This window comes from Ctenocephalides felis, unplaced genomic scaffold (assembly GCF_003426905.1).
Source record: "Ctenocephalides felis isolate EL2017-DRISC unplaced genomic scaffold, ASM342690v1 CF-g0.4_SCAFFOLD_01170, whole genome shotgun sequence".
Classification (NCBI taxonomy): domain Eukaryota; kingdom Metazoa; phylum Arthropoda; class Insecta; order Siphonaptera; family Pulicidae; genus Ctenocephalides; species Ctenocephalides felis.
The window spans coordinates 70,003,542-70,019,134 of record NW_020537324.1 but is presented as its reverse complement, the minus strand read 5'-3'; positions in this window follow the sequence as shown (position 1 = coordinate 70,019,134).

Genomic DNA, 15,593 nt, shown 5'->3' with positions numbered 1-15,593 from the left:
GCTTTCATAGTTCATATATATATATATATATATATATATATATATATATATATCAGCTTTTAACTTATTTTACACAAATTTGAGTGCATTAAATAATCGATTTATATTGACAAATTAAGCGCACCTCTCGAACTTCACAAGTTTTAGTCCTCTAGTTCCTTTGGGAAACTTTAATAAGTTCTCACCTGTCTGACGTCGGCTGATGGGATTCGACACCGTCAGTAAGTCGGTGAATCAGTCAGTCAGTCAGCCTATTGATATATGGGTCCTGTGATAGGAGATGACGTGAGCGATCACAATTAGTGATTAGTTGAGGAAGTGCCAACATGTGCGTTAATTTCTTAGCATTAATACCATAGGCAATAGCAAGCAGCAATAGCAAGCGGCATGTAAAGCCAAACACCGTCTCTAACCAAATATTATTAGAACCGGAAGCGTCATTTACAAATTGAATCGAATTAGTTCCATCAATTAGACAGATGTATTTGGACATTGAAGCACGTTGCTAAATAAGATAAATTATTTTGGATTATTGTCAATAGATGATTGGGCAGATTTTGTAATAATCTTGTGATTTTTTTATTCTTGTGAATTAAATATTGATGTATTTGAGTGTTCTAGACATTGTAAAATTATCACAGTTAACCACTTTCATCATTTTCTAATTTACATCATTTCCTATTCCATTTTCTACGTTGTAATAATTAACTTCCCGTAGGGTAAGTTATAGTAAAAAAAAATAGATTTTTTTTTACATCTTTACATTTCAGGTTTTCTGAGCATTTGCGCATACTTTAAAAAAAAATTAGGTATATGTGTGTGTTTATTTATGTGTGTTTTAGAGATGGGCTTATCATATCCGAATCCGGATCGTTTAGGATTTGACTCCGCTTCAGAGAGGATATCCACTCATCAACTCCACAACTCCGACAACTTTAAAACATAATACTTGCCAGAAATGTGTTCCATAGTGTGTTGTTAACATATCTAAGAATTTATTTAGACTTTGGAAATAGTTTACAATGAGTTATAACATTTTTATTCATTTTATTATAATAGTTACATACTATTTTATGCATTTTAATATGCATACAAATCTCAAATTGACAAAAAACTTGGAAATCAAAATCAATTTTGTAATTATTTTTAAAGAGAAAATATAGAATTATTTGAATATGTTTATTTAGAAAAAAAGAACAAATTTTGTGTATAATATTTTCACAAAATAATAATACCTCACATTATTTTATTATTTCCTTTTCGAGAATTAATTTTACATCAGGTAGTTTGATTATCATACTATTACTTTTACACAATTATAAAATCATAATTTTACTTTACATACTAAATATTTTTTACTTGAAAGAGCTCATTTACGAACAAACATTATCGTATACAGAATATAGAATACAAAATAGCATTATTTTGAGACATTATATACGTGGAAAGTCCTAAAACCGCCTGTGAAACGAGAAATAAAGCAAAATAATCTTTCAACCAAAATCGTTGCAAGTAGTAAAAAAATTCAAGCAAATATCTGCACATGTTAACAGATTTAGTACCAGTTTAGGGAAGTCGGATATGACAAATCCTGTGAGACAACTCCACTCGGATTCACTCCAAGGGAGGAGTTGTATAGTGTGTATTTATGTGTGTGTTATCTCTAGTGTGAATTTATGTGTGTGTGTGTTCTGAAACAAATTTTTGTCGATGATTTCGAGAACACGGTCTGATTCAGATTTGACTGAATCAATAAAACATTCGATTCCTATTGATAAAGAGAAGTTTTTGGACAAGGCAGGTTCAGCCGTTTTGAAGATACGGCAGTTTTTATGGAAACGGAGCGTTCGATTTTCCTTATTCAAAAAACATTTTACTTGTATTGACAAAATGAAGAACTGATTGAAATTGAAGACACGTCTAGCAGTTGTGAAAATCCAGTAAATATAGTAAAAACAAAAGACATTTGGCAGTCAAAAATGTTCATTAGACATATGCACATTAAATTATCACATATTTTACAAATATTTTAAAAATAATTTGGCTTCCGTACCAAGATTTTTAATGTTTGAAGTTCAAACAAATTTCAAAATTATCAGAACAATTTTATTTCAAACTCTTCAAAAATATGCAAAATATTATACTTTAGAAATATGAATTTTGAATTTCCAATTAAATTTGAAAATGTATATCATTTGTATGCATTATTCTAAGAAATAAAACTTCAGATGGATTCATTCGGCATCTCTTGATAATATAAACAAGTGTTTTGTGCAGCAATATTGTTACTGTATAATATATAAACGATAAAATATATAGCAATTATAACTATGTGTATGAAAATATTTAAATCAATTATTATTAACAATTGATTAATATTTATTTGATTCTTGATTTTTGTCATCGAATATTTAGTTTTGGTACTGGAAGTTGCAACAATTTTCCTCAACACACGATGTCCTGGACCTCTTGTTATTTATTCCATCGGACATAACGTATATAACATCGATTTAAGTATCGACTCTGCCAGTACTAACTAACCTTTTATCTTTTTAAATAAGAGTTAATAACGACGTCAGGGGAGAATGAGGTGCTTCGTCTGCAATAAGAGTGGCAATAAAACAAAAGCATCATCATGCAAGCAGCACATAATAAAGCCAGTCAGCCATCCAGCCAGCTAGCACATAATAAAGTAGCCCGAATGGCGTATTCTCATTGTCTGAATGAAGTGATAATAATAGTAATCGCTTTTAATTATTCCTTTCGAATCCGACGAAGCGAGTAATAAAATCTATGTAAGAATCCGTTCGTACGAATCAGTTTCATGGGTGCGAGATAAAAACAATATAACGAGCTGTTTTACAACTCAGATTTCATCTCTGAAGTACATAAGCTCTCGAGGAGGATAACAAGAATTTATTCGATGTAAATGGGAATTTGTGACAGTATGATATTTTTCTTGAGTCTTCAGATTCTGTATTAATAATATCATTTGTTATTGACCATATCTTCTATATATATAAAAATAAGTCGGGTTTTCCTTCCTGACGAAATAACTCGCGAACGCACGAACCGATTTCGACAATTTTGCATTCGTTGGAAAGGTCTCGGGCTCCGCAAGGTTTATAGCTAAGATTAGTGGTGCATGGCATCGTGCCCCAATGCAAATTGCTGGAACTTCACGTACCGTAATTGAAAATTTGAGTAATGACATTAGTGAGAATTATCAGAATTATGCATGGTTAAGTCAACGAGCAACTATTGCCGCAAAGAATAATGATGTACACGCACTGAATTTCACCATTCAATCAGAAATTGCCGGCGATTTGGTTACATACCAATGATTCCGACTGGTCTTCCGTTTGACTTCAAACGATTGCAATTTCCAGTTCGCCTTGCGTTCGCAATAACAAGTCGCAAGGCTAATTGCTTAGTGTTTTCGGGATAAATTTCAAATAGATTATTTAGAAAATCATTGATTTTCACAAGGGCAGTTATACGTTGCCTGTTCGCGAGTTGGAAAACCATCCGCTTTGTTTGTGTTAACGTCAGACCAAAAAACAAAAAATGTGGTTTACCAAAGAGCACTTCAATGAAACGGATAATTTGCGGATTCACTTTCATTTATTTAGAGAAGTTTAACTAAAATACACTTCATTTTTGTAATCGAAACAAATTTATTACTGTTGTATAATAAAATCAAATTTTTCCTTTTCAAATATAAAACAAACAAAAAATTTCTTCATCTTTCTCACGAAACCATCTGGTGGCAAAATGGAGTTCGTCGGGTTTGCTAGTGTTTTTATAAAAAGCATTTTTATTCCATGAACATGGTTCATGTAACGAAATTGGTGCATGTGAATTTTGGTACATGTGAATTTTGGTACATGTGAAGATTTTGTGTTAGTTAATACATAATAAATTGCGTGCTGTGTCATCGTTATACTATAACAATAATATATATGATTAAAGTTTATTTAACTCACTGTTAAGAATGAGATCACATTTATTTATGATTTGTAAAAGAAAAAAAAGTTTTATTTCCATCTTTGTCTTCCAATATAAAACCTAGTCTAGTTCAACACTCAATCATACATGGAAAACGAAAAGATTCGACCGGCGGCTACTTGCTGTTTCTTGGTGCTACTTGCCGCTACTCCTTTTCCTCGATAACTCTCCACTTGTAAACTTCTAAACTCCTTTTGTCCATCCCTCCTTAGATACAGTCCAAGTTTTAATTGCAGACGTGACGCCTCGCTTATTGTATTCTTGCCCCGGGCCAATACAAAATAGACGGAGGGCTGGGGAAAGGATTTCTCGTTCATTTGACCAATAATAAAAAAAATCATGATTTTAAATGATGTCCTAATATAGATTTAATTTGAAAATAATTAATACCAAAACACGATTTTAGTAGAAAAATATTTATTTATAAGAAGATTATCGCAGAAAAATATTCCTATTAAATTGATCATGATTAAGGAGAATGTTAGTAGATACAAATTTCATAAAATATTACAATGTTTGTTAAAAATATTATTAATACAACATATAGATTTGTTTACTATTTATTAGCCAAATAGACGAGCAACCCATGACGACTATTGTTTTACTCCTTGTTACTAACAAAATATTTTTTTAAGTTTGATAATAAAATCATATACGACGATCGACGACCTCAACGCTCAAGCCATAGTAGATGTGATAAAATGTTCTTAATATATTTTTTTATTTTATTAAAATTTTTACAATTATTCTAGAAACAGAACAAGTAAAATTTTAAAATAACTAACTAATTTTAAAAAAATAAGCTTCGAAAATACAAAATCATCTGACGAGATTGATATAGTGTTATTGAGGTTGATAGAGGTTAATTCAGAACAAACTTCTTGCTCAATCTGAAAAAATCTCTGGCAAGTAAGTCGGGTGATCCGTGAGACGGCTTTGGTACTTGTCGAAATAAGTTCGTATTACATCGTTTACTGTGCTGATGTCAGTGTCTGTGTCAACCAATATGGAACATACAATATTTTTTGACAGTTTTTGAATTTTATGAAATTTGATGTGGAATCTGATTTTAATGATTGTGTACAAGTAAATTTTGTTATGAGCATGATATATAAAATTTAATATTACGCCAATTATAGGAAGGAACTACCACTCAATCTGATGAGAATTATATCAAATATAAAATTTGCTGGAAGGTTTTTTTTAATTCGTTCTATTTTTAATTTTTTATAGCTTTGACACATTTACTGCTGCGCACGCATATGTTGCGTGAGACCGTTGTCAATAGCCTGCCGCCGAATGTAATAGCTGCGTTCGTCTTTCTTGAAAATCATAGTAGTGTTTTTATAAAACACAATGTTTAAAATTTTGTAATGTAATTATTCCAAACATAAAGAGTACTGTATATTCTATTTTGGTACTTTTTGTCGAATTTTCAACTAACATATCCAGAAATTACTTTATTTAATATTATAATAATTAATTTTGGAATGATAATTTTCGAAATTTTATTAGTTTTTGAAACTTTTAGCGTTCTTGAATTATAAAAAATAATTATATTGAAAGTTTTGATGTACTCAATATTTGAATAATTAATAATTGTATAAATTTTGATGTTATTTGAAAATGTTTATAACTCTTAAAAATACTCATACTTGTAAATTTTAACATAAGTCAATTTTAATATTCTGGACAATTATCATATTATTGACATATGGTTAAATTTATAATTTTTGTTATTGCCTATTTGTAGCAGACAACGAGCAGATGATATTTTTCAAGCATCTTATATATATATACCCAAAATATATACCCAAAGCTTTTATCTGTTTAGACAGTTGTATAAATAATTGTCTAATATAAAAATATGTTCAGATGTGGATGAATTATGCTAAACCATGTATTCTAAATCTAGCCTACAAAATCACATTACATTTTTATTATCTTTAGACTAAATTATTGCCCATCCTATATTTTGCAATTCATTTAAATTGTTGATAAATTTTCCCCCGATTACACGAATTTACTATATATATCCGTGTACCTATTTGTCTTCGAAACGGATTCTTTTATAGCTCTGCAACTAATAGAGATTGCTCGGTTAGTGTAGATTCTATCTTTGGAACGGTGTTCGAATGTGGCCACGATATTGAATTAGGGCCCGATTAGTTCTGTACCGTGTCCGTGCTACGGCTACAGCTACAGCTACAGCTACAGCTACGAGGCTACGGCACAAACAACAAAACCGTGGGCGAAAATAACTCGCTCGCAACCAGAGCATACACTGTTCAATAACACAGTTTAGAAAAATTTAATACGAAATTAAGTCTAACGGTTAATGAATGTACTTATTATTAACTTCCCGTAGGGCAAGTTATAGTAATCGCAAAAAAATCGAAAATGAAAATTTTTGCATTTCTCGACGTTTCAAAGGTTTCTGAATATTTTGGCATACCTTAGAAAAAATGGATGTGTGTGTGTGTGTGTGTGCGTGTGTGTATGTATGTGCGGATACAAATTTTCGTCGACGATTTCGGGAACACCGATCAACCGATTTGAATAATTCAAAAAACATTCGATTCGTATTGATAAGGAGACGTGCTGATTAGTTTTTGGCGAAGCCAGGTCTAGCCGTTCCGAAGATACGGGGCAAAAAGTGCCGAAAACGGTAACTCAGTTTTTAAGAGAACGGAGCGTCCGATTTTAATGATTCAAAAAACATTTTACTTGTATTGACAAGGTGAAGAACCGATCAAATTTTCATAAAGGCAGGTCTAGCGGTTTCGGAGATCTAATGAAAAAAGTAAAAAAAAAGCCATTTGGTGGTCAAAAATGATCATTAGACATATGCACATCAAATTATCAGATATTTTATAGAGATTTTAACAATAAGTATAATTTTGGTTTACATTCCTATGGGTTCCGTACCAATGTTTACGCGTTAGACGTCGACGCGGCGCTTACGCGGTTTGATATTTCGTCTTTATGCCGTTAAAGCAGTGCGGTTCCTTTGAAAAAAAGTTTAGATCTTTCAAAATATGTCAAAATAAAGAAAACTTTTTTTTTCGAAAAAAAAATAAATAAAAAAATAAATAAAAAAAATTTTTTTTTTCAAAAAAAGTAATTTTTTGTCTAATTGTTTGTCAAAAATCTTATTTTTTCGAAGTAAATTTTTTTCAAAATTGTTTTTAAAAAAAAAAAATTTTTTGGTACGGGAAGTTCCAGCAATTTGCCTTAAGGCACGATGCCTTAATTGCCTTAAGACAGAATTCCACTTACAGCTAGTTTATAAATTTATTGATGATTTAACATATTGTTTGGCTATCCTTGTGTTGCTTATACTTTTTCCTTCGCCAAACATTTTTTATTCGTTCAATACTAAATGAAACAATTTCTGATCAAAATATCAAAAAACAAATAAAATATGTAAATCAAATTTTATTTATTATATTGCACAAAAAATAAATTTTAATAATGAATTAAATTTAAACTAGTGGGGCGCATGGCATCGTGCATTAAGGCAAATTGCTGTAACTTCCCGTACCAAAAATTATTTTTTTTTTTAAAGATTAACATTTTTGATAAAATTTACTATGAGAAACTATGAGTTTTTCACAAAAAAATACTTTTTAAAAAAAAAAGACTTTTTGAAGAAAAATTTATTTGGAAATATTTTGGAAATTCTGAACTTATTTTCAAAGCAATCGTATTGCTTTAACTGCGTAGAGACGAAATAACAAGCCGCGTCGCCGTCTAACGCGTAAACATTGGTACGGAACCCATAGGAATGTAAACAAAATTTATACTTATTGTTAAAATCTCTATAAAATATCTGATTATTTGATGTCGCCAAAAACTAATCAGCACGTCTCTTCATCAATACAAATCGATTGTTTTTTGAATTATTCAAATCGCTTTATCAGTGTTCCCGAAATCGTCGACGAAAATTTGTATCCGCACACACACATACACGCACACTCACACACACATATATCCATTTTTTCTAAGGTATTCCAAAATGTTCAGAAGGTTTTGAAACGTAAAGATATATACATTTTTTTTTTCATTTTCAAATATAATGAGTGTAAGAAGTAAAAATTAAAAAAAATATGATAGAAATATCCTAAATTTGACCGCATTTTGGATGTCTGCAATAGCATTCATCCTCCAGATCTATATACATTGTTCTGCACGCATTTGCGGAGCGATTTCAAACGAAAATGGTAATAACATATGAAAATGTTCACGCTGCTCCGAACACGCACAAAAGCCGAAATGTTGTCCAGTAATTATAAACAAGCAGAGAAAACACACGACCCCACAACAAAATGATTTGTTATCAAAACAAAACTCCTTTCGAATTAATTCTTTTGTGCTAGGAAAATATTAAAACCTGAATACCGCGGTTCAAATAGAGAATGTGCTCTTATATATTTTTCAACTAATATAAAGTTTCACGATATACCATAAGTTTTTGTTTATATTTCCAAACCAAAAAATAATTATTGAGCTTTAACTATATTTTTCCATTATTGATATTTGCTGATTATTAAATTATTTATTGCGGTATATACTTACCAAAACAGTTATCTAAAGTGACAAAGCTTAATTAATATTTTTTCTACTAATTAACTCTACCATTTAATATTTAATCATTATAGTTATGAATATAAAATATTTCATTTCTATAGTGTATTATTTCCCATCAAATCGCGCAGCATAAAAATTGATATTCATTAAATAATTTTCAATTTGGAAATTACCATTTGATTGACATTAATACGAAATAGATTGAACGAAACTCAATTTAAATGAATTCGATTTCATATAAAAATCATAAATTAATATTTTTATTATTTACAGATCAACTGCTGCATAGTGATTATACATTTTTGTAGAATTTATGAATAATTTTATAACACGGTTGATGCATTATAAATTGAATAAATGAAGCAGAAATTAAAATTTTAATAATATAAATATTGATATCACTAAAAAGAATCGTATTTAATTAAAATAAAACACTGAGACTATATATGGGATTTATAAGGGAATTTTGTGATTTTCAAGTGCAATTATATATGAATGAATGAATGAAATCATTTTTTTTATTTTCACTTTTTTTAATTACAATATTTATTACAACTGTTGAATAATTCAACATCTAGTAACAATGATGAACAATAACATAAATTTATAAAAAAAAGTTCAAAGTAAATGATATCCGTAGTATGATAATTTATTATGAAACTAGTGGGGTGGGTGGCATCGTGCCTTAAAGCAAATTGCTGGAACTTCCCGTACCGTAACGAAATGTTCGAGGAATACTGAATGTTTTCAAATAGATTATTATTAATATTGTAACATTGTCTAATATTCATAGAAATTATATAACATGAATTGCAAATTTGAAATTATTTGTTTAAAGTATATTAGAACTATAGCCAGAATTAAAAATAAAATATGAATTATTTTCGATATACAAAAAATTAAAAAAAAAATAATAATAATTTAAACAAATTTTTTTTTTCCAAAATCAATTATTTTGTTAAGACGAGCAGAAAGTTCTTTGAATCAATTAAATCGGACGCTTAGTTCTCTCAAAAACTACCATGTTTTGTACGTTTAGCTCAGTATCTTCAAAATGGTTGGGCCTGCCTTTGCTAAAAGCTAATAACCACTTCTCCCAATCATTACTAATTGGATGTTTTTTAGTTCATTCAAATCGGATGCTCCGTTCTCTCAAAAACTCGATTTCTATTTTCTGCGCTCTTTGCTTCGTATCTCCGTAACGGCTGGACCTGCCTTTGCCAAAAACTAATCAGCACATCTCCTTATCAATAGAAATCAAATGTTTTTTGAACCATTCAAATCGGTTGATCCGTACGCCCGAAAACGTGGACGAAAAATTTGTATCCATACATACATACACACGCACAAACATCCATTTTTTCTGAAGTATGTCAAAATGTTCAGAAACCTTCAAAACGTCGAGAAATGTAACAATTTTCAATTCCTATTTTCGGCCCATTACAATAACTTAATAAAAGTTATTAAAAGCAAACAATAATAAAATTAATAAATAAAATAAATAGAATTTCTGAATAATATAAATATGAATGAAATCATGTGAATGAAAAACGTAGATAATTGTTATAATGAAATTTGGTAGTCCGAACTGCCAAAATAATTATCAATCATTCATGATACTTTTATACCAATATCATTCATTCTCCGAGTTCAATGCATATAGGTACAGATTTGCCCCATACCAAAGTGTACTCATAGTGTATAGGAGTGCTTGTGATGCAAATGAGCACGCAAAAACGCATAAATTGAATCCCGCAATCGGCGAATCGCTTAAATGAGGGTTTCTAGGTGTGAAATACCAGGAAGCGAACAAACTGATAAACTGATCAATCCATTGATAACTTACGACGACTTGCATCGATACACTATACCACGATACCATGATACCATGATACCACCTAACCTGCGTGCGGCCGATTTATCGATAATGCGATCTGTTCCCATTCGCCACGCATTTACTAGAAAACTCAACCCAATCAGGTCGAGGTGTAATAGATAGTCGAAGGTGTGAATGATAATGTGAAGATGTGTAATGTTACAAGTGTAAATTTACTTTTTTTAAATTCATAATGAGATATAAGACAACTAACTGTAAGTAGCATTTTGCCTTGAGACAGGTTGCATGAAGTTTTTGAGTACACATTATAAACTTAATCAATGAGAATTGAGACTAAGCCATTTAGGTTAAAAGTTTGAATGTTATATCCAAAATAATGTTTTTGCTTTCACTACAAAATAATCAATAAGGTTTCCACTTAATATCTTTCAGGCATGTTTATAACATCTTTAACTGTATAAATTAAATTAATTTGTTCAATAAATTTTATTTTTTCTACTTTGTGTTCTAAAATTTCATTGAACGTATATTGTTTGACATAGATTCTAATAAAAATCGCACTGCAAAATTCTAAATTTTGCTGAATTTTCTTAATTTAACCCCTTAATGTAGTCATATAATATGTCAGTATGTTATGTCAGGCTACGAAATTTATCGTTGTACAAAGTTTTATCAAAATCGACAAAATAATTTTTCAACATTTGATCACAAACGACGTGCTTCCCTGATCTTAATTAAATCAACACGATCTCCAACCAATATCTTTTTGAAACTTTTAAAATCAAGTAAAAACGTGGACAAAAATTTTCACACTTTTTTTAAAATTTGAATTTCAATTTAAATAGCAAATCGTCTACTCTTTTATACGCATAACAAATATTCTACAATTATTTCATGTCAATGATATTTGTCAATCACAGGTCACTGGTTAATAAGGAACTTCATTCTACATGAATGTGTTAAATTAAAAGTCACTGTTAGTGATAAGATGATGTTGTGTTTGTAAGTCCTACTTTGAATATATAAATATATTAATTTTAAATGTATATAAATAAATAAATATAAAAAAATAATAACAATAATCTTAAGACACTATTTGTCGTCCTTTTCGTAGATAATTGTGAGAATATTCAGTACTAATTAAGAAAAAATTAAACTATTTGAACCTCATGATGTCAATGAAATTTTATTAACGGCGCAAGATAAAATGTAAGGGTTTTATATTACCATGTTAATTAGTAATGGCTAAATTATTGAATAGAGGCTGTTGTAAAATGACTAAAACGGAGTTGTAAAAATAAAATAACACGCTTTGATTTCAACTTTGAGGCACGTTACATAAACTTTCCGATATGTGTAAATAATCCACTTAATCAATAAAAAATTAATTAATTTATGAGTGATTAAAAGTATTCCGAGTGGATTCATTACACATAATTAAAAGCGAACGAACAGAGTAACTCAGAGTATTTTCTAAAAGCAAGTTTTCAAAAATCAATAATTTTTATAATTGAACTGTAAGACTATTCGATTCCGAGCACTTCAATCATTTAGTATGTTATTGGTCCTTAAGACCAAGTACTCTATCGTTATACCAATTAATTCGTCTAATTTTAATTTTAACAATCGTCAAGAAAATACTCATTTTCTCAAACTTTGGTGAAATTTTAAAATAAACTACATGTCGTGAGGCCGCAATATTTCAGAAATTTTTATAAGACCATGTTATATATCGCCAAAAAAAATTCCATAAAAATCGGCTGAATTTTTTTTGAACAGTTAATCACAAAAAAACGGCTTGGTAAATTTTCATCTAAAACTAATCAGTATCATTCCCAACTAATTTCTTTCGAACAGTTTTTGATTTTTTAAAATCGGTTTGGTAGGATGAGCTTAAATGTGGACGAAAAGTATAACACTTTTTTTCAAATTACAAAGAAACGGCTCGGCCGACCGTCAAAAACTGAGAAACGATAATCCTCATCGAGATATATCAAATGGTTTTTAAATTTTTGAAATCGTTTCAGGCATTTTTGAGCAAACGTTGATGAAAGTTCTAATTTTGACAAATTCCAAAAAGATCATATTAATTTTTGCAAACTTTGGCGAATTTTTAAAGCTAAACGAGTTGTCGTAGGGCCGTAATATTTAAGTATAATCTATAAGACTATGGTATCTACCGTCAAAAAAATAATCATAAAAATCGTCGAATTTTTTTTTTAAATTTATTACAAGAAAACGGCCCGGCCGATCTTTACCAAAAACTAATCAGCACGATTCCCAACCAATATCTTTGGAACGGTTTTTGAATTTTCAGAATCGATTCAGAATTGCGGGCTAAAACGTAGACGAAATTTTTTTCACTTTTCTGCGATTTATAAAGAAACGGCTTGGCTAATCGTCGCACAAAATTGACAAACAATAGTCCTCATCGAGATACATAGAGTGGCTTTTAAATTTTTTAAATCGATCCAGCCGTTTTCGAGAAAACGTCGATTTACGGCAAAAAATCTGTTCACATACACGCACACACACACATACACACACACATACTTTTTCCAAATTTGGTCTCATTCGATTCAGAATGGCTTGAAACGTCGAGAAAACATAAAATTAGCAATTCGGATTTTTTGATGAAAACATAAACTTCTCCTTCGGGAAGTTAATTAGTAATGGCTAAATTATTAAAAGAGGGCTTTAGTAAAATGACTAAAATAGAGCTGTAAAAATAAATCAACACGCCTTGGTTTCAATTCCATGAATTTCTCAAAATTCATCCCGAAATTACAAAATTCAGCTCCTAACCGTGAGCATCATTTTGCGGATGATCTGCAAACACAATGAAATAACAGTGCTTTTTATATTGCAGTACGTAAATGCGGATCACAGAAAATCATCTAGAAATTACAAGATTTAACTATCACAACAAAGTTGTACAGTTGTATATATATTTTAACCCTCCAGCATCGTTTTGCAGATGATCTGTCCACGCGATGGCATCCTGTCCGCACGACTTAATTCCGAGACGGATCCTCTCTCTCCGACCCTCTTTTCGGCGTCGGTTCACGGTTGATGTAATAGTCCGTGCGTGCATTAGCGTCACTTGATATTCTCTCAAGGCATTCCACTCCGGATTTTCATATCACGCCCATGCCATCCGTCCTCACCAGAAACATTGGACAGACGGAAAAATACACTATACGAAATGCTAATTTTTAAAACTTAACACAGATCACGTACGATTAGAAGAAAGTCGACGAAAGTTTTGTAACGACGATAAAACAATGGTGGAGGAGAGTGGTCATAAACTGTAGCTGATTTTGAAAAATTTCTATAATTTGTATTCTTTTCTGAGTTATGATTGATCAAAAATTTGAAACTAGTGGTGCATGCACTAATGGCCTTAAGGCCTCTTGCTGAAACTTACCGCGTAATTAAAATTTGAAGGAAAAAAATACACCGTCAACAACAATTAATTAATAACAATTGTTTTAAATATTTTTAAATAGATTATTAAAAATATTATAAATTTTAACGTTCGTATTTTATATTGCAATGAACTTATTGCACAAAAAGTTTTAGTTTACAAGATCTGTCAACATATATAAAAAGAACCTAATCAAAATCAGTTTAAATGAATCCAACCGAGATTTTTCTCATATTTCTAAAAATAACGCTTATGATATATATATATATATATATATATATATATATATATTGTAGAGTTTCGCACAAGAATCGAAAAGGTAATAAAAAGTTTTCTAAAAAAAACATTTCTTTATTTATTTACTATCGACGTTTCGGAACTAGGTACGTTTTTTTAATTAATTAAATAGTTGAAAAAATAATGTACAGAAACATGATAATATGATCAAAATGAAAATGATAAAAATAAATGAGTGGATTATATAACAGGATATTAAAAATGATATAAAAGTTGAAAGTTTTGGAAAGTTTTAAGAGAAAGTTAATTAAAAAAATGAATTAATTACCTGTATGATTGAATATACGTTAGCACTTTTTCACTAAAAGATTTTATCAAAAAATGAATTTATGAGTTTCTTTTCAGCCAAATAAACAAATTTTGCAAATCAAAATTTCTATAAGTTATGTCTTTTTTAAGTTTGTTATTTGAAACAAACAATAATATATATATATATATATATATATATATATATAAGTAAACTTTAAAATTTTCAAAGTTAAAAAAAAAGCTTCGTATTTCTTTAAATGATTTTAAAGTTAAGTTGAAATTTTGTTTTGTTTTTCATTTAGAAAAAAAAATATACATATGAAAATAAAATATTCTCATAATTTTGAAATTTTTTGAAAAAGGTAATTTGTTGAATATTTTGAAATATTTCGAAAATATTGACAATATTAAAAGATTTGAAATCTTTAGCTATTTGTAGGTTAAGTTATAGTAATCGCAAAATATTTTAAAATTGAATATTTTCATATACCTGTATGTTTCAAAGGCATCTGAACATTTTGGCATACCTTAGAAAAAATGGATATATATATATGTGTGTGTATGTGTGTGTGTGTGTGTGTGTGTGTGTGAGAGAGTTCGGATACAAATTTTCGTCGACGATTTCGAATTGGTTTTTGGAAAAAGCAGATCCAGCTGTTTTGAAGATACGGAGCAAATTGTGCCAAAAATAGTAATTACATTTTTTTTTCAAAACTTTCTAAATTTTATAAAATATAATTATTTCAAAGTTTTCAAAAAAAATCAATGCTTTAAAAAAATTGCGCTACGGGAAGTTTCAGCTCACCTTCAGAAACGATGCCAGAAAAAAAATACTTCGTTCTCTCAAAAACTGAAATCAAAACGGCTGCACCTGCCTTTGCCAAAAACTAATTAGGACATCTCCGTAATTAGTAAATGTCCGTATGGACATTTGAGTTTGAGTCATTTAAATCGGTTGATCTGTGCTCTCGAAAACGTCGACGAAATTTTACACATCCATACACACATTATGCATTTTTTTTCTAAATCATGCCTTTTATTATAATCTTTAAAACGTAAGCACATGTTCAATTTAGATTTTTGGCCGTCACTATAACTTATTCTACGGAAAGTTAAAAATCATATCTATTATACACCCAATTATCACAATCACAGCTCATTACTACAAACGTAAACAATAACATA